General features: G+C 43.1%; 1 long non-coding RNA gene and 1 pseudogene across 1 annotated transcript in view; both read right to left on the bottom strand.

The window, feature by feature from the left end:
- Positions 1 to 3,306: 3,306 nt before the first annotated feature.
- LOC112922686 (ribosome production factor 1 pseudogene) lies at positions 3,307 to 17,060 on the bottom strand (annotated as a pseudogene).
- Positions 17,061 to 17,893: 833 nt separating this feature from the next.
- LOC112922757 (uncharacterized) overlaps positions 17,894 to 24,640 on the bottom strand; it is an 80,210-nt gene continuing 73,463 nt past the window's right edge. The window contains exons 2-3 of the long non-coding RNA XR_003235516.2: positions 22,535 to 22,598; positions 17,894 to 18,016 (exon numbers count right to left, since the gene is read on the bottom strand). This is a non-coding gene — a long non-coding RNA (uncharacterized lncRNA). The remainder of the gene's footprint in view (positions 18,017 to 22,534; positions 22,599 to 24,640) is intronic.

Consider the following 24,640-nt stretch of genomic DNA (forward strand, 5'->3'; position numbering starts at 1 on the left):
AATTCATGTTGGAACTTTTTAGACTGTTTCAGACATTCTGGTTGCTGTTCTCTCTGCCTAGACCTCTTTCCCCCGTGTTTTTTGGTTTCTTTGTTTTTAATTTGAAATTGAAGTACAGTTAACACAGTGTTGCACGAGTTTCAGGTGTATCACACAGTGATTGGACAAGTGTGTACTTACACTGTGCTCGCCACAACCGTAGCCACCATCCGTCACCGTGTCACGCTAGTACGATACCCCTGACTGACCATAGTCCCCAAGCTGTACCTTTCATCCCTGTGACTTACTCCTTCCATAATGCAAGCCTGTGGCTCCCACTCCCGTCACCCGTCAGCCCTCTACCCTCCTCCCCTCTAGCAACCACCAGTTTGTTCTGGGTTTAGGGATCTGTCCCTGCTCTGTTCATTTGCTTTATTTTTTAGATTCCACGTAGAAGTGTAATCAGATGGTGTTTGTCTTTATCTGTCTGACTTCACTTAGCAAACACCCCCCCAGGTCCATCTCTTTCCCCAATGTTTTTGTGCCACATTCTTCACTTCATTCAGGTCTCTGCTCAGTTATCACCTTATCAGAGTGGCTTCCTTGGCAAATTAATATAAAATTCCCCATCACCTTCCTTGCTCTTTTTATTTTCTACTTAGCATTTAAGAGGTCACCCTCAAAAACTGGTCTCAGGCTCTTTCTCAAGGTGTGGGTTACATATTTATTTCCTGATTTGCTTATTGTCTGCCTACCCCCTTAAAACCAAGCCCCTCTCCCCCCAGAACAGAAAGTTACTTTGGCTCTGCTCCTCACCACAGTGTCTCAAGTAGCCACTTGGTGGCACATAGCAAAGTATCTGGTGAATGGATGACTGAATGAATGAACCTTATATTCATAAGTTTTGCTGTGGCTATTTGCAAATATTTTTTAATAAGCAGTAATTTTTTAAAAAATATTAGGTATCAGTATTATATAACTTGCTGTTGTTTTTAATAACTATAAGGATGGGCATTTTTTTATTGCTACCTATAGTCGTTTTAAGGAAATATGGAGCAACTTTGTGTTCGTGGCTAGATTCAACTCTAAACCAACAGAGTTTTTTAAACCACGTGTATCATGTAAGGCCCTGTGTAACCTACAAGAAAAATGTAAGCCAGTTTTCTAATACAGAGTTTTTCAGTGTTAGGATTCGAATAGCCTACTATTGTTTCTATGATTTAATCTCATAGTCCCTGTCTCCTGAGAAAACTATTTCTGCAGCATCAAGTAAAGGAGTTGGTTTTTCACTTAACATATAGCTACTCAAATGGGAACCTTCTGAATTTAGTTATTTGCAACATAAATAATGTCTACTCATTGCTGACAGAATTATTAAAAGATATTCTAAACATGATTCTTATTTATACTAATCATCAACCATCCACACAGAAATGGCAGCTTGGCAGTCAATACATCTAATTTCTGATAATTATATGTAGACAACTGCTAAAAATTTTATGAAAAGTAGATAAATCTTTTCTCATTTGAGCATAGAATTCATGTATCTAATGGCTATTCCAGCTCCCTAACTTGTGGCTGAAATGTGAGGATGGGAAGGGGTATCTTACTTAATCTTTTAACTGATTTAATGGCCCAAAGACTGATTTTTTTTTTCCTGGCTCATTCATTCTATACTGGCCAACACATGAGTCATAATCTTCAGGAAATATTTGCTAAGCATCAGATATGCATATAAAATATCAGAACTACATAGGAGTCTAGACAGCATTTAGTCTAACTCTCTTATTTTAAATATGAGAAAACTGGGGGATTTTTTCCAAGGACAAAAACTATTTTCTGTCCTGCCCTGTGCTTCCAGACAGGGATTTGGTAAGATTTATGCTAATAAAAAAAAAAGAACAATATATGAGAGCATACATTGTTTCCATCCAGCCACTCCAAAATAAACGTGTAAATTCAGAGCTCACCCTTGAAAATTGGTGTAAGGCTCTTTCTCCAGGCATAGCTATCCACCTATATCAGAGGCTCTTGCAAGTCCTATTGAAATGCAGATTTTCCAGCCTTACCCAAATTTAGTAAGTCAGAATTGTGGTGGGACCCCGGAAGATCCATGTTGGGCTAGCTCTTTTTGTTCTTCCCATGTGTGCTAAAGTTGGAAACCACAATTGTAAGTTATAGGTAGGTGGAAGTCCCAAAACTAGCAGAAGAAATAATGAATAAATTAGCAAGTCATGACAAGCGTATTTGGTTTCTACTTCAAGATTTAAGCACAACAACTTGAAAGAAACATATTTTGGATCTCTTTGGAAACAGAGACATGTCCTTTTCCAAAAGCATTTCTGAACAAGAAGCCATACACCTAAGGTTTGAGAAACAGATTCACATTGGATTTTCAAACCTAATTCTTCCTACTGAGGGAATCTCAAAAAGTATTCACTTCATTCCCTGCTGTTTCATTCAGTGACTGTTTCCTTTGCCTCTTCCCCAAAAGCTGCTTCTAAACTCATTTCAAATGGTTTCTTCTGATCTGGTTGAGTTTGAACACAACTGTCACTTGCACAAAATACACAGAACTCCTAGTTTGGCTGTGTGTCAAGTAAACATACAAGATGTTCTTGGAAACGACCTCCAAAGAGCACCTTCGTTTCTATCCCCTGGTCCCTAGTGTTTTTGCATTCGTTGCAATGCTAATCACCAGATTTGTTGGCTCACCATTACTATGATCACTTTGAACCTCCTAAAACATGCCATTACTTGCTGAATAAATTAATGTAAATTTGTGTCACAGATCCATTTAATTCCCCAGAGAATGCAAATTACCATGAAACCTTAGAAAACCGTAATAGATGTATAGTTTTTTTAAAAAACTCCACATACTGGAGTATTTTGGCCTTAGGCTATGAGCACATATTAATTCATAATTCTGCAAATAGGGCTATAAAATGTACTGCTTTCAAACACCGTTTTCCAAAACGACTGGCACCGGAGAGTTCTGTTTTGCTTTGCTTTTTTAACTCTCTCAGGAGGAACAAGTGAATGATCCTCCTTCACAGAATCATTGGAACTTTGTTCCTGACTTTGCAACTCTTTTGGAGTTCTTTGTGGATAGTAGAGGCTCATGGCTTGGAATCCCCTCTTAGAAGCAGGATGGGAGACCACTGTAACAACTTTAGGCAGGCACAGTACAGTGCTCTTGGTCCCAATTCATGGACATGACCATTTTGGCTTGTTGTAACCCAAGGCCTCTATTTGGCAACAGAAAAACAATGCTCTTCCTTCTTTGTGCACAATCTCATCACCATTCTGCTATTTTTTTTTCTAAACTCACCAAAATGACTTTTATTTGTATGTGCTACATAAACAGTGAATGGTAATTCATGGCACTTGTTACTTGGTCCAGACATGAAAAGGTTTATGGAGCCAGTAAATGACATTTTGAAAAGGTTCTTCTGTCATTGTCATACATCCAAAGTAGACCTGTTTAGCACAATTCAATACTATTCCTCCAGTATTTTATAAATGGCATTTTCTTCTACTGGTATCCATTTCCCAGGGCTTATGGACCCATTCATATTCTCCATATTTAGAATCAAAGGTTCCTTTCTGAAGAGATCTTAATTTTAAGGTAAAACAGGGTCCAAGTTCCTGAATTCCCACTTTCTTTTCACTCTTGAATATGCACCTATGAAATCTGAAGAATATATAGTCCCGTTGATTATGGAATGTGGCAACTTGCCTCCCAATACATTGAGGATTATGGGGAAAGAGTGATGCAAACATACGTCCAATAGAATGACCCAGCCTCGTCGTAAAGTCATTCAAAATTATTTCAGGCATGGGTTCTGTAGGGTCCTTGCCTCTTCTCAATTTCTTTACGCAAACGAGCAGTTTGGGCCAAATGAGCAGTTGGGCCACTTGGCAAGTGACTCAAATTAACCCATTTGGTGTTTTACGATCTTCATTAATAGCTATCAGATCTGTGAAATCTCTTGAAATGCGCTGTGGAGTAATTTTTTTCAAAGCCAGTCCTCTTGGGTAATAAACGTGTGAGTTTGGTGAACTGTGGAGAGCTGTTCACAGTCGTACTGTTCTCCCAGGAGGTCTATCTGATGTTGTCATGAGAATCTTGGGAGGAGTTTGTTGGAGGAAGATGCAAATTCATCTGTGGCTTCATCAGAAGCAACGCCTTCAGCATTGGGATCTACCATGGTCTCATCGTACACTCGCTGGTTGCCCGTGGCCTTTGGGGTAGGCTTTGGTGGAGCCTTATCACCAAGAGCTTCTTTTTTTTTAAGCTTTTTCTTAATCGCCACCTTTTCCTTATGCTGCTGCTGCTTCCACTGCATGAACATTAAGTGTCTGTTGTTTGTTCTGAATTTCTGAAATGCTGGAGCCTGGGGGAAAGGCAGCCGATTTCAGAGGTTGGGCCCCCCTTTCCCCCACTGCCGCCCTCAGCCCAGGCCTTCGCCAGGCCGTCTACCCTCCTGCTATGTGCCACTCCGCACTTGAACCCCCTGAGTAAATCGCCCTAAGAACATTTTACCCCTATTCACGTTACTCTTCTGTCTTGTTATTGCCAAACTGATAACTTTGTGTCTTACATGGTCTTAACCAGAGCTGCAAAATTATACACATTTTAATTTCTGCCATTTAACAAATTAGGTCCTTCTAGTCTCTTTTCTTTATGCAATGCAGTACAGAAAGGGCAGAGAGGCGTCCGGGTGGCTAAGTCAGTTGGGCGTGTGCCTTTGGCTCAGGGCATGATCCCGGGATCCTGGGATCGAGCCCTGCATTGGGGTCCTTGCTCGGTGGGGAGCCTGCTTCTCCCTCTGCCTGTTGCTCTCCCAGCTTGTTTTCTGTCTTTCTCTCTCTCTCTCTCTCTCTCTCTCTCTCTCTCTCTCTTTGTCAAATAAGTAAAATCTTTTAAAAAGAAAGAAAGTAGATGCAATAGGAAGTTGACTTCACTAGGAATCAAGACCACTGAATTCCAAACTTAGCTCTGCTATTAACTTCCTGTGTGATTTGGAACAAGCATCAAAGTCTTTACAACTCAAGTTCCTCATCTATAAAGTAAGAGGAGTGATTCGCCCATGTGTTGCAACTAGGTTATGCCCTGAATGATGTCTGTTGTGAATGCCGGAACAGGAAACAGTAGGAACCTTCCATGTATAGACTGGAGACCACTGCACCCAAATACAAGCTTCCAAATGTCAGTTTCTTCATCTACAAAATGGGAGTAACAGTACCTACCTCCTAAGAATTAAAACAGCTAATATGTGTACAATTTTTGGCTCTATGCTTGGCAGGATTATGCCTTCATAAGTTTCAGCCCCTGTTTTCAGCTCTTACATCCTATGAAAGAATCATCTCTCTTCTCCCTTGGGAAGCCTCTAGCTTGTTTTGTTATGACAACACATTTGCTATTATTTTGCCTGTTGTTTCCAACTACCCTAGCTTTTTTTGGATGCCATTCTTCAATCAGACTGTGTCAAACACATGTTTTTGCTCATTTTCCAAAGTCAGAGTTTAGCACTTACTTTCTGACATGAAAAGATAAATATCCAGCTCTTTCTTCACCCGTATCATGCACTAATTGAAGACTTTTCCACTTATTTTCTTATTGAAGAACAAGAGGTGTTCTTTTAGCATTTATAGAAGAAAAGAAATAGAGATCACCCTGCATGATTGTTGCACTGGTAAAAACATCATATCAATTGTGTCATTGATGTATTCAATAATCCCTAAAAAATAAAACAGTGGCTACAACTTAAGAACTCGTTTTAAACAGAACTATAGTTTTATTTTCATTCCAGAGAGGCTTTGAAAACCAGCAAACTCAATTTTATGAACTAGGAAGGATTGCTGAAATAATTCTTCTGAAAGAACCAGTATTGCTCCCAAAATCAGCTTATATGTTTGAAAATCACTTATAGTGACTTCAAATTAATCACATCCAAAGAAAAATGCATACTGGTTTTGATTAAGAATTGATTTTTCTGCTCACCCTACCCCAAAAAAGAGAGAAGGAGTGAGAGAAGAAGAAGGAGAAGGAAGAAAGAAAGAGAAAGAAAGGACTTAGTTTCTACTAAGAAACGTAGGCCTTAGTTTCTACAGCACTGGGGACATTATGTGAGTACCTTCCCCTCTTCTTCTGGTACTCCCCACCACAAGAACATAAGACTGTTAACTTTCTTTTTTTTTTAAGATTTATTTATTTATTTTAGAGAGAAACAGAGCATATCAGGGAAGGGACAGAGGGAGAGAATCTTCAAGCAGACCTCCCCCCCCCCCCCCCCCCGAGCTTGATCCCACAACCCTGAGATCATGACCTAAGCCAAAACCAAGTGTCAGATACTTAACTGACGGAGCCACCCAGGCCCCTCGGCTTTTTTTAAGAGAGAGAGAGAGAATTTTAAACAGGCTCCACACCCAGCACCAGGCCCAACACAAGGCTCAGTCTCACAATCCAGAGATCACAACCTGAGCCGAAAATCAAGAGGGGAACACCTAGCCAAATGAGCCACCCAGGTGCCCCAAGACTGTTAGCTTTTAAATAGAGGCATCCAGATTCTGCTTAAGAAAGTACTCAAAGTTCCCTTTGCCTCTCCTGGCATGCCACACTCTTGCCACACTTCTATTCACGTGCATCATACTATAGTGGCATTCTATGTTTTCACTTATTCATTCCACAAATAGTAAGCACCAAGAATGTTTCAGACACTATCCTAGGTCCTAGGGATTCAGCAGGGAGCAAGTTAGAGTTGCTTCTTGTTTTCATGGAGCTAAAGACTAGAAAAAAAAAGTCAAATATGCACAAAAAAATTAATGAAGCTTAAAAAAGGAAGATAACAGGCGTTATTCATTAATACAAATGCAGGACTTAATATGGCATTTGGCATATATTTGTTTCTAACCCAACTGCCACCATCCATCCTGCACGTAGGAAACACTAAGAAAGCGTTTGATAAAGAGTGAAAAAATTGTTAAAAAATGGATAAAAGTTTTTTTAACTTCTGTTAAAAAAAATATCAACATAATTTTTCATCTTAAGTTTTGCCTCCAACAGAACACAGCTCCTGCTGGGCCCTACTAACTCAAGGTTGAATGCAGACCCTATTTTTAGTGGATAATCTAGTGTTTACCTTAACTGTGAGATACCTAATTATAAGCTGTCATTAGAAAATTTGCATCATTGTACTTGCAAAAGCAAACTCACCCAAAATAGGACACTTTCTCATCTTTTAGTATGTTCATATTATACCAGTTGTCTCAGGCAAAATCCATAAGAGTCCAAGCTGTGTTCCTCCATTCTAATTGCTTCTGAAATACTCACCATCATTAAAATGAACAGACACATCACATAGTCTCAACTCCATTAGGGTTTGGCTTGTTTGGTTTGTTTTGGAGGTAAGGGGCTGTTTGTCCTTTCAGTCATCATAGGTAAAGGCTGCTCCATGGCATGCCCACACACCTGGGGCTGGCTTCCTCAGGTCAGTGAAACATTCGAAGGGCACTAGCAGTGAGGTCAACGATAAAGATCTCCCTCTCTAGTGTCTACAGCCTTTTTGTAGCCCTCTCTAATAATAGGATGAAGGATTCTAAGTCTGAAGTACATCCGTTAATAATTATATGATTATTTTTTTTTCTAACAAGTTCAGCTTCCTTTTCCCAAGCTGGTCTTTCATCAACCATTCTAACAGTGACTAAATGATTAGAATTATCACCCTCATTCACCTTATCTTCTTGTCTCTCACTTCTAGGGGAGGTGTTAATATAAATGAGCAAATAACAGAGAGGGAGAAAAACAAAGGATCTTAGAGAGATTAACTGATCCCTGAAAATCTGAACGTGACTGTTGTCACTATCATAAATCAATATGCAGGATCTCTTTAAACGCTGGATAAAAACCATATGTCAAAACCATGATTAGAAGGTAAATAAGTAAAATGACTTTAACAGAACTTTGGATTTATTTTGCCACTTTAAAAAGGTATAGGATAGATTGTTTTTTTCCTCTGGCCTCCTTCATACAATGATGATTACATTAAGGAGAAGTTTCAAAATTTCCACATTGTATAGCTGGGCTTTTAACCTCTCCCAAAGATCAGATAAAAGCTGCCAAACCAAAAAGCATTCTTGGCTCCTGTACACAGCTCAATCTTTAAATAGGAGTTTCAGCACGTCCAGGCAGGAGCAAAGACTTCTCCAGAGTCTTTATCTATTGATTAACTGTAGAGGATATTCTGTTTAAAATGAATCTTGAATACTCTCTAAAATAAGTGTTTCATTCTATTTTGGAGTAAAAGGTGTGAAGGGGAAAATGAGACATGTGTGCCCCTCCCCCACCCTGCAAATATATGTTACATTTTTGCCCATGATATTTCTGCAAAAAGCTAGAAGCAGAAGGAAAAAAAAATCCATTTGACAATGAGAAAAATCCAAGATCAAGTGCCAAAATAGGGCAGAAGTCACTTGGTGAGTGGCTCTCACCACTCCCCACTTCACACTAGGAACTGCCCTAAGGCTTGAGGTTAAATTACTAATGTGCCCCACACCTCCAAAGGGGGGAGGGAGACCTTCCATTTTCTGTGATTCTGATGGTTAAGATACCAAAATTCCTAGGTAGAAGCCTCAGGAGCCCGCATCACATTGTCAAGAGATGAGTGTAAAGTGAGAGTTCCTCCAGTGTTCTTTTATGGTTGTTATCTTTATAATCATTACAAGTGGTGAATCAGCTAGGAAAACAGAAACCACTCTTGTCTCAAAAAAGAAGAAATTTAACACAGGGAATTAGTTGCATAAGTAATAGGAGAGCTGAGAAGCCAAATGGGATGGTGAATTGTGATTTCAAGTCAGGAATTAGCAATGGCAGGATGCCACTATCTTGGGCAGGAAATAGAAAGGCACAAGGTGGAGGTGATGTCATCAAAGATCAGAAATGGTCAAAACAAGAGCTAGATCCACAATGGAGGAGTTTCTAGCAGGACCTGAAACTGTAAAAGGAAACAGGAGTTAGAATCATGAAGGTGATTTAGCAACTGCTTAGAGGCACCACTAGAAACACAGTGAATGGAAGAGATACCCTGGCTTCTCCCCGCCTCCTACCTTCCAGTCTCTACCAATGCCTTCACTGGTCAAGAGAATCTGGGAAATGTAGTTCGCTGAAATGTGAAGCCTAGCTGAGGATGGTTGAGAGAAACAAGTAAATGTCTGACAAAGGTGACTAGAACTAGACTCACCATTTGGGATCTCTGCTTAGATTAAGGGGTCTTCATAGAAAAAACAAGCCTTAAGACTACCAGCTTATAGATAAGACACTTGGGTGGCTCAGTGGGTTAAGCCTCCAATTCTTGATTTTGGCTCGGGTCATCATCTCAGGGTTGTGAGATGGAGAGCCCTGTGTCAGGCTCCATGCTGGGCGTGGAACCTGCTTAAAATTCCCTCTCTCACTCTCTCTCCCCTGGCCTCTCTAAACAAAAACAAAAACAAAACAAGACTACCAGCTGCTAGAAACTAATAGATTGAGAGCTTTGATTGCAATGATCTATGCACCCAGCTACCCTCCCTGAGCTACACAGCGAAAATATTGGACGTATTTTTGAGTCTTCGTATCTCAGTAGTCAGTTTGCTAGCTAGAAGCCACATCTGCCCATCCATGAAAGTTCAAAAAAAGTTTAACAAGTACTTTCAGCCAAAGAATAGACCCAGGGAAGGAATCCATGAAGCATTTGTTCCCAGAGAATAATAGAAGGGCAGATTGACTTAAAATAAAACCTGCAGAAAGCATGGCCATCAAAATGATTGTCTAAGAAGTCAGTGATTAAACTTTGGCCACCCTGCTTTGGATCACAATTGATCTTAACTCCAAATTTTCATATGACTGATAGTAGCACTTTTTTAAGCCTTTATCTGCCAACCCAAATACATCAGGCTAGTTTTATATCCTACTTAGTGGAGCATAAAAATGATGAAAGCTAAATGATCGTGCAAGAGAGAGAACTTAGATTTTTTTTAAGACACTGACTCTATTAGTTTAATAATACTCACCAGTATAGAATCCTGTAATTAAAGAAAAAAAGTACTTAAAAGACATTTTGGAGCATTCTGTTCTGCATTCCTCACTTGGTTTAGATGGCAATGCCTTCTTTTCCAAGCCCAGTTCAAGTGTTACCTCTGAACCTTTTTCTGTCTTGCTCCTTTTTGTTCTGATAGAACCTTGTACAAGTCTAAATGGTTGTATTTATTATATTATATTATATTGGAAGTATTTGTTGCCAGTCTAACTCTCTCAACTAGTGATTTAGATCAAAACAACCTGTCGAAAGCAATTTAACTTTACAAATTGGGCAAATATAAGTCTAGTTTGCACTATAATTTGGTCAAAAATTAATAACTCCAGTCCCTGTCGTCAAATCTGATTATTTTGTTGCAGAATGGGGTTGTTTTGCAATGGTCTGTGAGTTGCGAATTAAGCTTTTTTTTTTTTTCCCCCAGAATCAGGACTGGAGCTTTTCTTTTTATTTATTATTATTATTATTATTATTATTATTATTATTATTATTATTTTGCTAATGTATTTTCAGCCAATTGTTGCTACTCTGTGTTATTTGTAAAAGTTTAAACAACCAAAATATCCAATTTAGGAGATTGGTTGAAACAAATTTGCAGTATTAGGAGGCAAATTGGAACAATTTCAAAGTCCAAAATTCATTGGCTGGAAGACAATGTATAAGTAATGTTTTCCTTTTTATAGAAAAATATTATAATGATACCTACTCATCCTTGACACTAGCTCATAGGATACAATAAGTACCTAACAAATGAGTATGTGCTGTAGACTAAATGTGTTCCTCCAAGATTCACATGTTGAAAACAAATTCTCAGTGTGATGGTATTTGGAGGGATAGGTCACGAGCATGGAGTCGTCATAAATGGGACTAGTTCCCATATGGAAGAGAACCCAGAGAGCTCCCTCACTCCTTCCACCACATTAGGATACAGCAAATAAACTATGAACCAGGAATCAGGTCCTCACACGATTCCAAATCTTCTGGCACAATAAATTAATAATAATTAATAATAATAATAATAATAATAATGTCTCCCAGTCTCCAAAACTGTGAGAAATAAGTGCTTATCAGCCACCCAGTCTATGGTACTTTGTTACAGCAGCCTGAATGGACTAAAATAGCATGAATATAATTTTTGTTATTTTTTTCTCTGAATTCAATCCATATCAATAGATGGCACTCATTCTTTCAGGCCTTCAACAAATGTGTGTATACTCAAAGGTCTTTCTTTATCAAAGATTTTGCATGAATGCACTAGTTCAAATGTGATTCTACTGAGTTAAGATGCTATTTTTTCAAAATTGGGAAGAGACATTGTTTCTCTCCCTACTCTTCCCTCAGACAGTCTGTTTCTCTAATTCCCAGTTTCTCCATTCCTTACTCCTCCTCCCCAAATGTTAAGCAAAAGTCTCACTATCCATAAACCATATGCTGGGACAAAGTTATTCCTTTCATAAGTTATTTTCTGCCCAACACTAAGGATTTCATTTAGACAACACTCCTGAGGGCTCTCTATATCAGAGTTGTATATTACTGCTAAAGGCAAAGAGAGAGAAAAGAATTCGCATACTCATAAACTGTTATTGAGTGCTTATCTGCTTCCAAAGGCTGAATGAGAAGGTGATTGCAACAGACATCCTTAAAACCGATCCTAGCAAAGTGTCGACTTTGGTTTTATTTCCAGTTTATGGTACAGGAGATGTGAAATCTAATGTGGTATGTTAATGAACATTAATAGTCTATAATCAGTTTATAATAAGAAATCAGTTAAACAAAGAAGTAATTAGCTTGCTTAAAGATGTAATTAATAAAATTACTAATGCAGGTCAGGATTTAATTGCTTTTGGCAAGACTTTTGTTGGACTTACAGTAAGTTGCAGGCCCATCAGAGTACTGCAGAGAAGTAGTGTTTTTACAGAACACAAAGGGCCTTACATATGGTATGCACCCAAAAGTACCCATCCCACAAATGATGGAAAGTAGGCATGCTGCAGTTTTTTAAATGGAGCGCTAAAATGAAATAAGAATAATGAGGCATTTGGATTATGAGAATGGAAAGGTCGTATTTTAGAATAGTTTCCATAAAATAAATTATTTGCTGCAACATCAACCAACAGCTTTAGTCCTGAATTTTTAAATACCCAATGCAAAAAATAATAATAATATCAACATTCTCCTATTTGGCTTTTTATGGCATACTTTCACATACATTATTTTATTTAATCATTCTAAAGGAGAAAATGTCATTCATATATATATATATATAGTATGTATACATGTTTCAATGTAAACAGCACATTTTGGCACATTTCCAGAGTGCACATCAAAGAGCATAACCACAAGAAGCTGCTGGTATGGTGTGAGATGAGCAATTGTTGACCTAGGGGTCCATGGATGGGGCCTGTGAGTTTATGCTCATTTTTCGGAGATGAGGATCCAAAATTTTAATCAGACCCTCAAAGGGGAAAGAAGATGAAAAATGTTGGAAACCACTATTCTAGATAGATGCTGGAGTCACCAAGTAAACATAGTCAAGCCAGTTAATCCAAGCACTCTCCAAATGTAGGTTCTTTGAACTCTTTGTATCTGGAGAATTCTGCTAACATTGCTCATTTTTCTTCCATGATCCCTGTTAACATATGATGAAGAAGGTGAGTGGTTTATTTGAGGTTTTTTTTAATCCATTTGGGAGCTGTGATTAGAATACCGAGGAAAAAATGCACATGTGAGAAAGGAAGTTGCTACTATGTGTGGTGCTCTAGGTATTTTCTGCTAGACCAGGTTAGTTCAGCCAGGGGCAAAGTGCATCCTGATAAACTTCGGAAAACCAAGTATAGTCTCTCAAGTCACCAGGGCGCGTGCGATAGAAGAAGTGCTTTCTTCATTTGTTAGGTGATCAAAAAATGACAATCTGGATCCTGAAACATACTTTGAAAAGGTCTGTTGCAAAGCAAATCCTGAGAAGAAAATGTATATCCACTGGGGACAAAACTGAATCAGCCAGAAGCACCCAGAATTAATTAAAACAATGCCGTGGTCATTCCAAATACTGAGATAGCTGCAGATGTCAACTTCTTGCAATAGGAAATTATATAGAAGTGATTTATTTTCATTAAGTCCATTTTCTAAGTGCTGTTCCCGAGAACATGCATTGGTTTCCTGTACGTCACAGGCCGAGGCCTGATTTGTGCTTGTGTTCCAATTTTCTTCATCATAATATTTCCCCAACTACTCTGTTTTATGGTTATATGTGCAATCGATCTCTATATAGAGATTTATGTCAAAATAGATGCCACAAGCTAGGAAATGCTAAATTAATCCCATTACTCTCTTTTGTGGGAAAGAAATGCTTATTGTTGACCAAATACCAGCCTAACTGGCTGCTTTCTGACTGGAATAATATGTTCCAGAATGGGATTCCCGAGCAGTAGGGGTGTTCATTAAAACATTAATTGCAAGCTCTCCTGGAAACACTAATACTGAGCCACTAAGTATGAGAATAAATATAAATGTTTCCTTTCACCCAGAATCCATACAATGTGTAACTTTCTATTACCAAGCTATTGAGATTATGATAAAAGTTGTCCTTAATACCAACATAATAATAACAGGAACAAAAAGAAAAAAAAAAAAACAGAAACCAGAACCACAAGCATAACAAGTCAAGGTATCAGGTGAATGCAAGTTCAGGAGAGGATCTGTTGTAAGGCAACTGGTGAAGGATTGGCCCAATGCTGCCGTCCCATTACAGTTTGTTCATAGTAAAGCCATGCCTAGATCCCTAGAGCCTAATTAAAAGCAAAAAAGACAAAGCCCCCAAAGCAACCCAATCCTCAGGGGCTCAGCTGCATTTCTGCCCAGAGAACAGCCACCCAGATAAAGCCTGGTGCCCCTGCTCCCCTGGCTGTTCCTGACACCCTCTCCGGTTCTGTCCTGCCCTGGCACCTCCAGCTCGTGCCTTACAAGCTCCAGCTGTTTCCCTCCATCATTTCCTAGAGAGCAAATCCGTCAAGCAAGGCCAGAAGCCAATTCGGGATTTGACAGGTGTCTGACTTGGAGAGATCTCAAGCATGTTTCTTGAGCACTCAGCGTGGGCCCAACAGCTTGTGTTGTTTCCAGAAAGCCCATTCAGGACACTGCCAAGGACCACAGAGCTCGGTGCCCTGTGACCAGGAGCATGCCACTTCATCAGAACACGTGCGCTGCCAGCAAACCTGTCACCCAGGAAAAACAAAGCAAAGCCCTGTGTTCACAGACAGGTCTGTGGGCGCAGTCTGATGGGAAAATCTAATTAACAGGCATCTCTTGAGCAGCCAGTAATGTGCTCTCCACCAGCACAGGCCACAGGTCCTAAGATAGGAAAGCAAGATGACCAGTTTTGAAGTTCAGATCCAGGACTGCCTCTTGCTAGATCGAGGCTGGGGTGGCCTTTCTTTGGTTGATTCTTCAGCTGTTGGTTGAGTGCCTACCACCTGCCAGTCATTATTCCAGGTGCTTTGTAGACATCAGTAGACGAACAGATGAAGCTTCTTGTTCCTGGGAAGCTTACATTCCAGCAGGAGACAATAAACTTCATAAACAAGGTAACTATTGAACATTAGAAGATGAGAACTTCTATTTCTAAGTGTAAAAGTGGAACAGGGTAACACAAACAGGAGTGTGGGGGTAGTACATGGCTGTACGTGTTACAGTATGAAGATCAGGTGGTCAGGGTGGACCTCACTGAAAACCAGAGATTGGAACAAAGGGGTGAAGTATATGAAGAATTAGCCAAGGAGCTTTTTGGGTTATCCAGGGAAAGGGTGACCCGGGCAGAGGGACTGGCTAGAGCAAAGGACTTATGGTACGATGGGCCAGATGCCTGGGTGCCTCAGGTGGCTAAGCATCTGACTCTTGATTTCAGCTCAGGTCGTGATCCCAGGGTTGTGGGAGTAGAGCCCTGAATCAGGGCTTGAAAATTCTCTCTCTCTGCCTCTCCCTCTCCCTCTCTTTCTCTAATAAATAAGTAAATCTTCAAAGAAATAAAGATATAGCAGGGCAAGAGGATGGGCCATGGAAGGTCAAGAAACAATAAGGAGACAGGGCAAGAGTGAAGTGTGGGAGGGCATGAGTGAGAAACCAGAGGGGGCCTGAGGTGCACGTGGACCAGCAGGTTCTTGGGAAGGGGGGAGGCACACTGGAGAGGGGACAGAGAGCAGCTGGAGGCCCTCCCAGGAGAGGATGCTTAGCACCAGGGAAGCTGGAGTGCTACCTCTCTCTGGGGTTCCTCGGGGGGAGGAGCAGCAAGTTGCAGGCACCTTGGCTAGGGCTTCTCCTACCTCTCTTATGGGCAGTGAGGAAGTGAGATGCTGACACCAAGAGGAAGAAGTCTCCTCCTACTCTAGAGGTGCAGATGCTTCGATGGGCGTCTACAGCAGCCAGATTTCCAAAAGCTGGATCTCACTCATTCGCACAGACCTCCCCACCCAAGGGGGGAGCCCCGCACAGTAAGGTGGGGTGGATCCCTTCCCCTCAGGCCATATACTGTGCTTTCCTTTCCAGGCCTACCCTCCACCTGGATGGAGAAGAGAAAACGAGGGATGACAAGAAGGAGCAAGAGCCCTAGTGGCCATCCCGGGATCTGTTCCACTTGCATGTAAATGAGTTCCCGGAGTTGTTCCTCCAGCTTGTCACCCAGCAGCCCACTCCCCACCCCCCCATTCCTCTTCCCCTTCCCGGAACTAGCTGCCTGGTCCCTCTCTGTTCTACAGCAGGTTGCAGCTTAAAGTGTTGGGTCCCAGGGAGAAGGCCCAATTCCTAAACCCCAGGGAAAGCACCACCCTTGCCTATCTTTACCAAGAGAGGCTTCAAGGGAAGGCCTAGACAGCGACTCTGAGCTCAGTGCAATTTTTAACGAGTTGGGGGAAAGAAAACTGCCCTGGAGAGCAGGGTGAGCCTTGGGAGACAGGGAATGAAGGCACGAAAGGCGCCCCCAGTGGCCAGAAAGGGAGGGCGCCAGGGGCCTGGAAGATTCTAGGGAAGATGAGAAATTCAAGACTAAGGCCAACAGGGCAACCGGCCCCAAGACGGGAGGTTGAAGACAAGTCAAAAACAAGTTGCATAAGCTGGGTGGGGCGAGACTCAGCCAGGCTGTTGAGAGCGAGGGGAAAAGTTTAGAATTTTCCAGGAAGAAGCCCAGGGTCATTGCAGATGTCCCGAGCTGGGCTGCTCTGGTGGCAGAGAGCTGCAGGCCTCCCCCAGCCAGCGGGTCCCACGCTCCAGGGCCCAGCCGGCGGGCACCACGGAGGAGGCTCTCCTTTTTTTAAAAAAAAGATTTTATTTATTCATTCATGAGAGACACAGAGAGAATGAGAGAGAGAGAGGCAGAGACACAGGCAGAGGGAGAAGCAGGCTCCATGCAGGGAGCCCGATGTGGGACTCGGTCCCGGGCCTCCTGGATCACGTCCTGGGCTGAAGGGGGCGCTACACCACTGAGCCACCCAGGGATCTCCCTCCTTCTGTCCTTCTGTCCTTCTCCCGGGGGGTGGTCCGTGGAGCTGCCCCCCTCCATCCCCCCATCCCCACCTCCACCCCCCACCCCACGTCCAATCCCCCACCCACACACACCCCATCCCCACCTCCACCCCCTCCACCCCACCTCCACGCCCCCATCCCCCACCTCCACCCCCACATCCCACTCCCACACACCCCATCCCCACCTCCACCCCCCATCCACACCTCCAGCCCCCCATCCACACCTCCACCTCACCCCCCATCCACACCTCCATCCTCATCCACACCTCCACCCCCATCCACACCGCCAGCCCCATCCACATCTCCAGCCCCCCATCCACACCTCCACCCCCCCATCCACACCTCCACCCACACATCCCACCCACACACACCCCATCCCCACCTCCACACCCCCATCCCCCACCTCCCACCTCCACCCCCATCCACACCTCCACCCCCATCCACACCTCCACCCCCATCCACACCGCCAGCCCCATCCACACCTCCAGCCCCCATCCACACCTCCAGCCCCCATCCACACCTCCACCTCACCCCCCATCCACACTTCCACCCCCCCTACCCCCCGCACCTGCGCATGTCCGCCGGGCGCAGGCGCAGGGACTGAGGCTCGGGAAGAGCGGCCTGGGCTCCCGCCCTGGTGGAGGCGGCTCGGGGCCCCTGCGCGGAGCTGACTGAGGGCCGCGGGGCGGGGGGGCGGGGGGGGCGCTGAGGCCGCGGGAGACCTGGACCTGCAGCCCCCCCAGGCTGAGCTCCCATCTGGGGAGGGGAAGGGCAGCGGGGTCCCAGCCCCAGCCCCCGCCCCCCCCCCCGGGGTCCCAGCCCCAGCCCCCGCCCCCCCCGGGGTCCCAGCCCCAGGCCCCGCCCCCTTGGCGCCAGCCGGGGAGGGAGGCCGAGGCGGCCGCGGGTGGGGCAGCGCCACCCTGGCCCCTCCGCCCCGCACAGGAGCGTGAGCCTCGCCCGCGCCGCGATGCTGCGAGGTCACCTGGCGCCGCCCCGCGGTGTTGGCCGCACGGAGCAGCCTTGTCACAATCCAGTGGCGAGGGCTCTTGGCCCTGTGATGTGATGATTTTTTAAACCGCGGTGTTTGGGCTACAGTTAAGTGTGTGTATCATTTATTTAAAGTTCATGCTATTAATTAGCAAATGTCTGCTTTAACCCTGCCCGTCATTTGCTTCCAGAAAAGGGGGAGGGGGATGTTGTTGTTTGCTTTAAAACGAAAAAAATCTCCGAGTAGCAGAATGAACCACGAGTTGGCTGTGAAGGGGGGCGGTGAGCAGCGCCCCCCACCCCCCCACCTCCCCACCCCCGCGCGCCCTTCCTACCCTGACCTTGGCTCCCCGCTCATCTCAGCCTGGGATACGCAGCTTCCCAGCCCACGGCTCCAGTTCCTTTGACTTCCTAAAGATTTCCTTTCTTCAGATCTTAATGTGAGACAAGATTCCATCAAAATCCTAGAGGAGAACACAGGCAACACCCTTTTTGAATTCAGCCACAGTAACTTATTGCAAGATACATCCACGAAGGCAAAAGAAACAAAAGCTAAAATGAACTATTGGGACTTCATCAAGATAAGAAGCTTTTGCACAGCAAAGGATACAGTCAACAAAACTAAAAGACAACCTACAGAATGGGAGAAGAGATTTGCAAATGACATATCAGATAAAGGGCTAGTTTCCAAGATCTATAAAGAACTTATTAAACTCAACAGCAAAGAAACAATCCAATCATGAAATGGGCAAAAGACATGAAGAGAAATCTCACAGAGGAAGACATAGACATGGCCAACAAGCACATGAGAAAATGCTCTGCATCACTTGCCATCAGGGAAATACAAATCAAAACCACGATGAGATCCCACCTCACACCAGTGAGAATGGGGAAGATTAACAAGGCAGGAAACCACAAATGTTGGAGAGGATGCGGAGAAAAGGGAACCCTCTTGCACTGTTGGTGGGAATGTGAACTGGTGCAGCCACTCTGGAAAACTGTGTGGAGGTTCCTCAAAGAGTTAAAAATAGATCTGCCCGACGACCCAGCAATTGCACTGCTGGGGATTTACCCCAAAGATACAGATGCAGTGAAACGCTGGGACACCTGCACCCCAATGTTTATAGCAGCAATGTCCACAATAGCCAAACTGTGGAAGGAGCCTCGGTGTCCATCGAAAGATGAATGGATAAAGAAGATGTGGTCTATGTATACAATGGAATATTCCTCAGCCATTAGAAACGACAAATACCCACCATTTGCTTAGAATTGGAGGGTATTATGCTGAGTGAAGTAAGTCAATCGCAGAAGGACAAACATTATATGGTCTCATTCATTTGGAGAACATAAAAAATAGTGAAAGGGAATAAAGGGGAAAGGAGAAAAAATGAGTGGGAAATATCAGAAAGGGGGACAGAACATGAGAGACTCCTAACGCTGGGAAACGAACTAGGGGTGGTGGAAGGGGAGGAGGGCGGGGGGTGGGGGTGACTGGGTGATGGACAGTGAGGGGGGCACTTGACGGGATGAGCACTGGGTGTTATTCTGTATGTTGGCAAATTGAACACCAATAAAAAATAAATTTATAAATAAAAAAAGAAAGAAAGGAAGAAAGAAAGAAAGAAAGAAAGAAAGAAAGAAAGAAAGAAAGAAAGAAAGAAAGAAGAAGGAAGGAAGGAAGGAAGAAAGAAAGAAAGAAAGAAAGAAAGAAAGAAAGAAAGAAAGAAAGAAAAGAAAGAAACCTCCTCAACCAGAAAAAAAAAAATTCCTTTCTTCTGGACCAGCCAACCTCTCAGAGAACTGAACTCATTAAACCTCTAAAGGCAGAGTGTGCCCTTGGCATCCTGACCCTGTTGACCCTCTTCTGAGCCACATGACCGTGATGGGGGCCATCCTGAGCTATTAGCCACAGCTTGTGATGCAGACCACTGAGCCGCCACCCCCGTTGCAGCTGGAGGTCATGGGACAGGAGCAGCAAGGATTTACACAGGAGCCTCCCTGGTGGAGACTCGGGACCAGCAGCAGTTCTGTGTCTTTGGCCTTATAATTTCCATTCGGCCTGGTTTAAAATCTACTGTAGCCACTTAGGTCCCAGCCAGGAAAGAACTGCCTCTGGAAAGTCCAGATAAGCTGTCCCTCCTGCCACGGAAGCTGGCATTCATTAGGTAAGGTCCTGGGCTACAGTATACACATCTCCTCCTCTAATGAGCTATTTTAGGCAGAAAGAGGAAAGGATGATCCACTGCCGGCCGCTGTGTTTATAGACTCAGCATGTCCTTGAGTTTGTGTGAGTTCGGAGGACTCTTCAGAGGGTTACCAGGGGCATAAACTCGGGGGTTGGTTAGGTCGATGGGTGTTCGGGATGACTAAAAGCTATCATAAAAATGCACTTACCTTTTATTCTTTCCACCTAAAGAGCACACTCCTGAATGGACCTCATAAATCTCCCTTCTCAAAACCCTTTTTTGGTTGTCAAAGAAATGTCCAGAGCACCCAGACCATCCTGCGGGGCAGGAGGTGGGGGGGACACATTGCAAGCCTGGCTGAGAAAACAGTGCCACCCAAGAGGTCACAGCTAGAGTAGTAGAAATGATTGAGTCCCTATCTTCCAAAAAGGACAATTGGCAAACTAATACCTGGTAACCATGTTTACCTTTACCCAGGGTCACCGATGAAAGGCAAAATGTACCAGTATGCTGCCCTGAACAGCTTGGGAGAAAACAAAAGTTTTTGGAAATCTCTTCTAAGCACACGATCAGAAACATGGGCAGAAATGTATATTCAGTTTTCACTGCAGTATTACTTATAATAGTGAAGAATCAAAACCAACCTACATTAGAAGTAATAAGAGAAATTGCTAATAAAATTAAGGCACATCAATAAGTCAGAATATTGCATTGCTATTAAAAAGGATGTTAACCCAAAAGATTTAATGATGTGGGAAAATATTCGTGATTAAGTAAAAAGCAGATAAAAATTGCATGTGCGGTAGGAGTAGGACTGCATTACCAGTACATAATTTCGTTTTTATTTTCTACTGTGTTTTCCAGATTTTCTTCAAAGGACATGCATCACTTGTATAATCAGAAAAATCTAAAGGCAGAACTAGAGATTTTAAGTGCTAAGGCAATCACTTCACACGGTATATATTTAATGTTTCTCAAGATTGTTAATTCTCCAATTGTATAAAAATAAAATTTAATTTCCACGTACAGTTCACTAATTGAACAAATACGTATCCGGTGCCTACAATTTGCTGGTTAACTTATTTATTCCTAAAACCAATATTTATTAGAGATGGAGCAGGAGGTGCAGAAAATAACAAATTGGATTTTCTGCCCTTTCAGAACAAGAATCTGCTAGGAATTGGTGGTGATACTGAGATAAAAGACAAAAATCCCTTCCCTCAAGCAGCTGCAGAACCCCGAAAGAGGGAGGGACAAGTTAATAAAAGATGATGATGCCTAGATAAGGGTTAATACTCTGCTGACATGGGGTGGGAGGGGCAGCTGAGGAGGTCTGCGAAGGAAGGAGGGAGGAAACCGTAGCAGGCTATTGGGCAGGAGCCCAGTCCTCAGCCCAAAAGCAGGTAAACTCACAGTTTCTTTCTCTTGTCTTGGGTTGGCTCCCTAATTGCATTATCCTTCCTACTCAAGGAATTTCAGCTGTATTCAAAATAGGCAACTTTTAAAAAGTCCATTTTTTTAAAGATTTTATTTATTTGGGATCCCTGGGTGGCACAGCGGTTTGGCGCCTGCCTTTGGCCCAGGGTGTGATCCTGGAGACCCAGGATCGAATCCCACGTCAGGCTCCCGGTGCATGGAGCCTGCTTCTCCCTCTGCCTATGTCTCTGCTTCTCTCTCTCTCTCTCTCTCTCTCTCTCTCTCTGTGTGTGTGTGACTATCAAAAATAAATAAATAAAAATTTAAAAAAAAGAATAGTTTAAAAAAAAAGATTTTATTTATTTATTCATGAGAGACACAGAGAGAGAGGCAGAGACACAGGCAGAGGGAGAAGCAGGCTTCTCGCAGGGAGCCCGACATGGGACTCGACCCCGGGTCTCCAAGATCACGCCCTGAGCTGAACGCAGATGCTCAACCACTGAGCCACCCAGGCACCCCCTCCATTTCTAATTGAAAACAAAAAATGTCTGAGTCATCCAGGTGTACATCCACCCGGCTGCTTAGCAGAGGAGTCTGCAACAGCTGTAGACTGAGTGTGTCCCCCCAGATTCGTGTGTTGAAATCTCTGTGATGGTGTTTGGAGGTGGGGCTTTGAGCGGTGCTTAGCTCTTGACGGTCGACACTTCCTGAATGGGACTAGTGCCCTTTTAAGAGACCCCAGAGAGCTTCCTCGTTCCTTCTGCCACAGGAGGACACAGCAGGACGGCAGTCTGTGACCCAGGAAACGGGTCCGCACCAGACACCAGATCTGCCAGCGCCTGGACCTTGGACTTCCCAGCCTCTAGGACCATGAGAAATAAATGCGAGTCACTTACAAGGCGCCCAATCTGTTAGCAGCCTGAGTGGACCAGGACAGCCACCTGTATTTGTTAAGAACACTAAGGAAACCTTGGTTTCACAATGACAAAAAAGCTTAGAGCCAAGGCAAAGCTGGGGAAAAGAGGCCACATTTGTCTTCAGTCTCTATCCTTTCCACCTTTTAAACGGCTTCTAAATGTAGTAGGGACCCACGGATGCAATCCTACACTCTCCAGAGGAGAGCCTAAATGGTATTCCCAAATCTCGCTTCATCTAATTAGTGGGAGATGGGTGACCACCCCCACCCAGGTCTGTTTGCACAAATGAGTGTCTATAGGCAGGTTGCTGATGTTGCTGTTTGGGAGGAGGGTTGCAGGAAATATGGAGAGATAGGGAAATGGAGGAGAGTAGTGGGTGAAAGATAAGGTGCTAAGATTGACAAGTGGGGGTCAGAAGGCAGAGGAAAATATATGAATGAAAATGTCAGTTCATTGTACCCACATGCTGGGGGAGCCAAGGACATTCAGGTTCTACACGTCATCTCTTAGAGGCCTCATTCTTCTCTCTGATCATGAAAAAAAAAAAGAAACAAAAAATATGTAACTGACCTTCAACCCTTGAACTTTTAAGAATCTCAGAGTCATATTCAAAGCTTAATTACAGAAACCATATAGTCCACCCACCCAGCCCCAGCACCTACACGTTTTTCCTGACTTACTCTTTATGTTCTGCTATTGTGTATAATTTTCTTGTTCCCGATTCCCTAATTTTATTTAATCATTATTTTCGTACATGGCTTCTGTGGTCAGCAGATAAAAATCTTGTGTGGCGGGTCACTGACTATTAATAAATACATGAAAATTTGATTCTCAACAATGGCCTTGTGCAACAGTTAGCCCCAAGCTGTGTCTCAGTTTTGCAGATGAAGAATGAAGGTAGAATGAAGCCCTACTATGTCGGGCTGTGTATTGTGTAACTTGAGTATTTGCATGTAGAAAAAGGGTGGTGCTTTCAGAAAGACGTGAATCACAGAGTAGAATTTCTAAATCAGTGGAGGAAAGCTTATCTTTTTCATATACCAATAAGCCTAGTCCTGTCAACCGATGTCATGCTCTTCTTGCCGAAACATTACCTGTCTAGCTAGGTAAAAAAAAAAAAAAAAAAAAAATATATATATATATATATTATAATTATATATATAAATGTTATATATATAATGGAAATAGAATAATAATATATAAATTATATATTATATATAATTATATACAAATATTATATTTCTATATATATAATGGAAAAAGAATTATCAGGTAATGTAGAAAGTAGTATTTGGTCTCCAAGAGAGGTACCAGGGACACAGACAGGAGAACCAGCTGCTGGAAGAAAAGAGAGAGGGGTGAGATAAAGCTGAGCCACTTCAAATGAAAAATTAAATTAATTTTAAAATCTAATTTAAAGCAAAATAGAGCAGCAGATGTGGAGGGAGTTGAAACTCCTTCTTGGATTGTATCCCCTAAACTTTCCTGTTCTTTCATTCAGCCTGAACATCATTCTATTTATACCAAATAGCAAAACTGGATTAATTAAGAAATAAAATACTCCAGACAGTTCATTTCTAGGGATTGTTTGTACACAGCATGTATGAGAGGAAGGGAATGCTTGCCATTTTAATTTCTCCAGAAAGTAAGACCACCAGTGCTTTCTACCTCAAACTTCTAAAGCATATTTTCCTGTGGGGCTGTCCAAAGGCCCGGAATGATCTTTAAGGCCCAGAATCAAGTGTTCAGAGAATACATATTTAATTTTTGCCATTCATTTTTAGTCTGACAACACATAGTGATTACTGAACACCTTCTGGGAGTCAGAAGCTGCGTGAGCTTCTCTGAGCTGTAGCTGGTTTTAGAGCCGGTCCGGATGCCAAGATCCAAAATCAAGTCACAGGCCAGATGGGTCAAGATTTCTGCCCACCTGTCACCAGTGCGACAGGTCCTATCAAGAAATGAGAGAATAAAACTGCCTTCTTTGTGCTGTCACAGGACAAGTGTAAAATAAAGCTGCCACCAAGGAGCCGTGCTAGGAATCTTGTGTTTTTCATGAGGTGAACCTTGGCTCCCTGGAGATGGGGTGGCACCTCCTTCCCTCTGTACTGCTAGCTGTCCCTTGCTAGCCACAGGCATGACACCTGCCGGTACACCTTGCAATTTAATTACAGAAGTTGTTTGGTCGCACCCTTACCTAGCACAACCCTTCTTCATACAGCGGGCTTTCTGCTTAGTGATGCTCGGCTCCAAGTGTTCAAATTTTTTAAAACTCTACACAACAGCTTGATTGAAATCTGCCTTTGTGTGTATTCCTTGCTGCTGTATTTATGCATCACAATAAGATGTAGGTTCTAGTAACCAGGCAGGAGAAACCAGCTGGGACTATTCGTGTGCAAAGGACCTGATGTTAGTAAGTAAGGGGGAGAGGTCTCACTGGCCAACAGCAGCAGTAATATCTCCCATGTGTGGGCGCCTCCCAGGTGCCACATGCTGGGTTCGGGCTTCCAGGTGCTAGTTTCTTGGGGCTGCCATATGTGCCACGAACTGGGGGGCTTAACGAAAACAA

Source organism: Vulpes vulpes, chromosome 1, assembly GCF_048418805.1.
Source record: "Vulpes vulpes isolate BD-2025 chromosome 1, VulVul3, whole genome shotgun sequence".
Taxonomy (NCBI): domain Eukaryota; kingdom Metazoa; phylum Chordata; class Mammalia; order Carnivora; family Canidae; genus Vulpes; species Vulpes vulpes.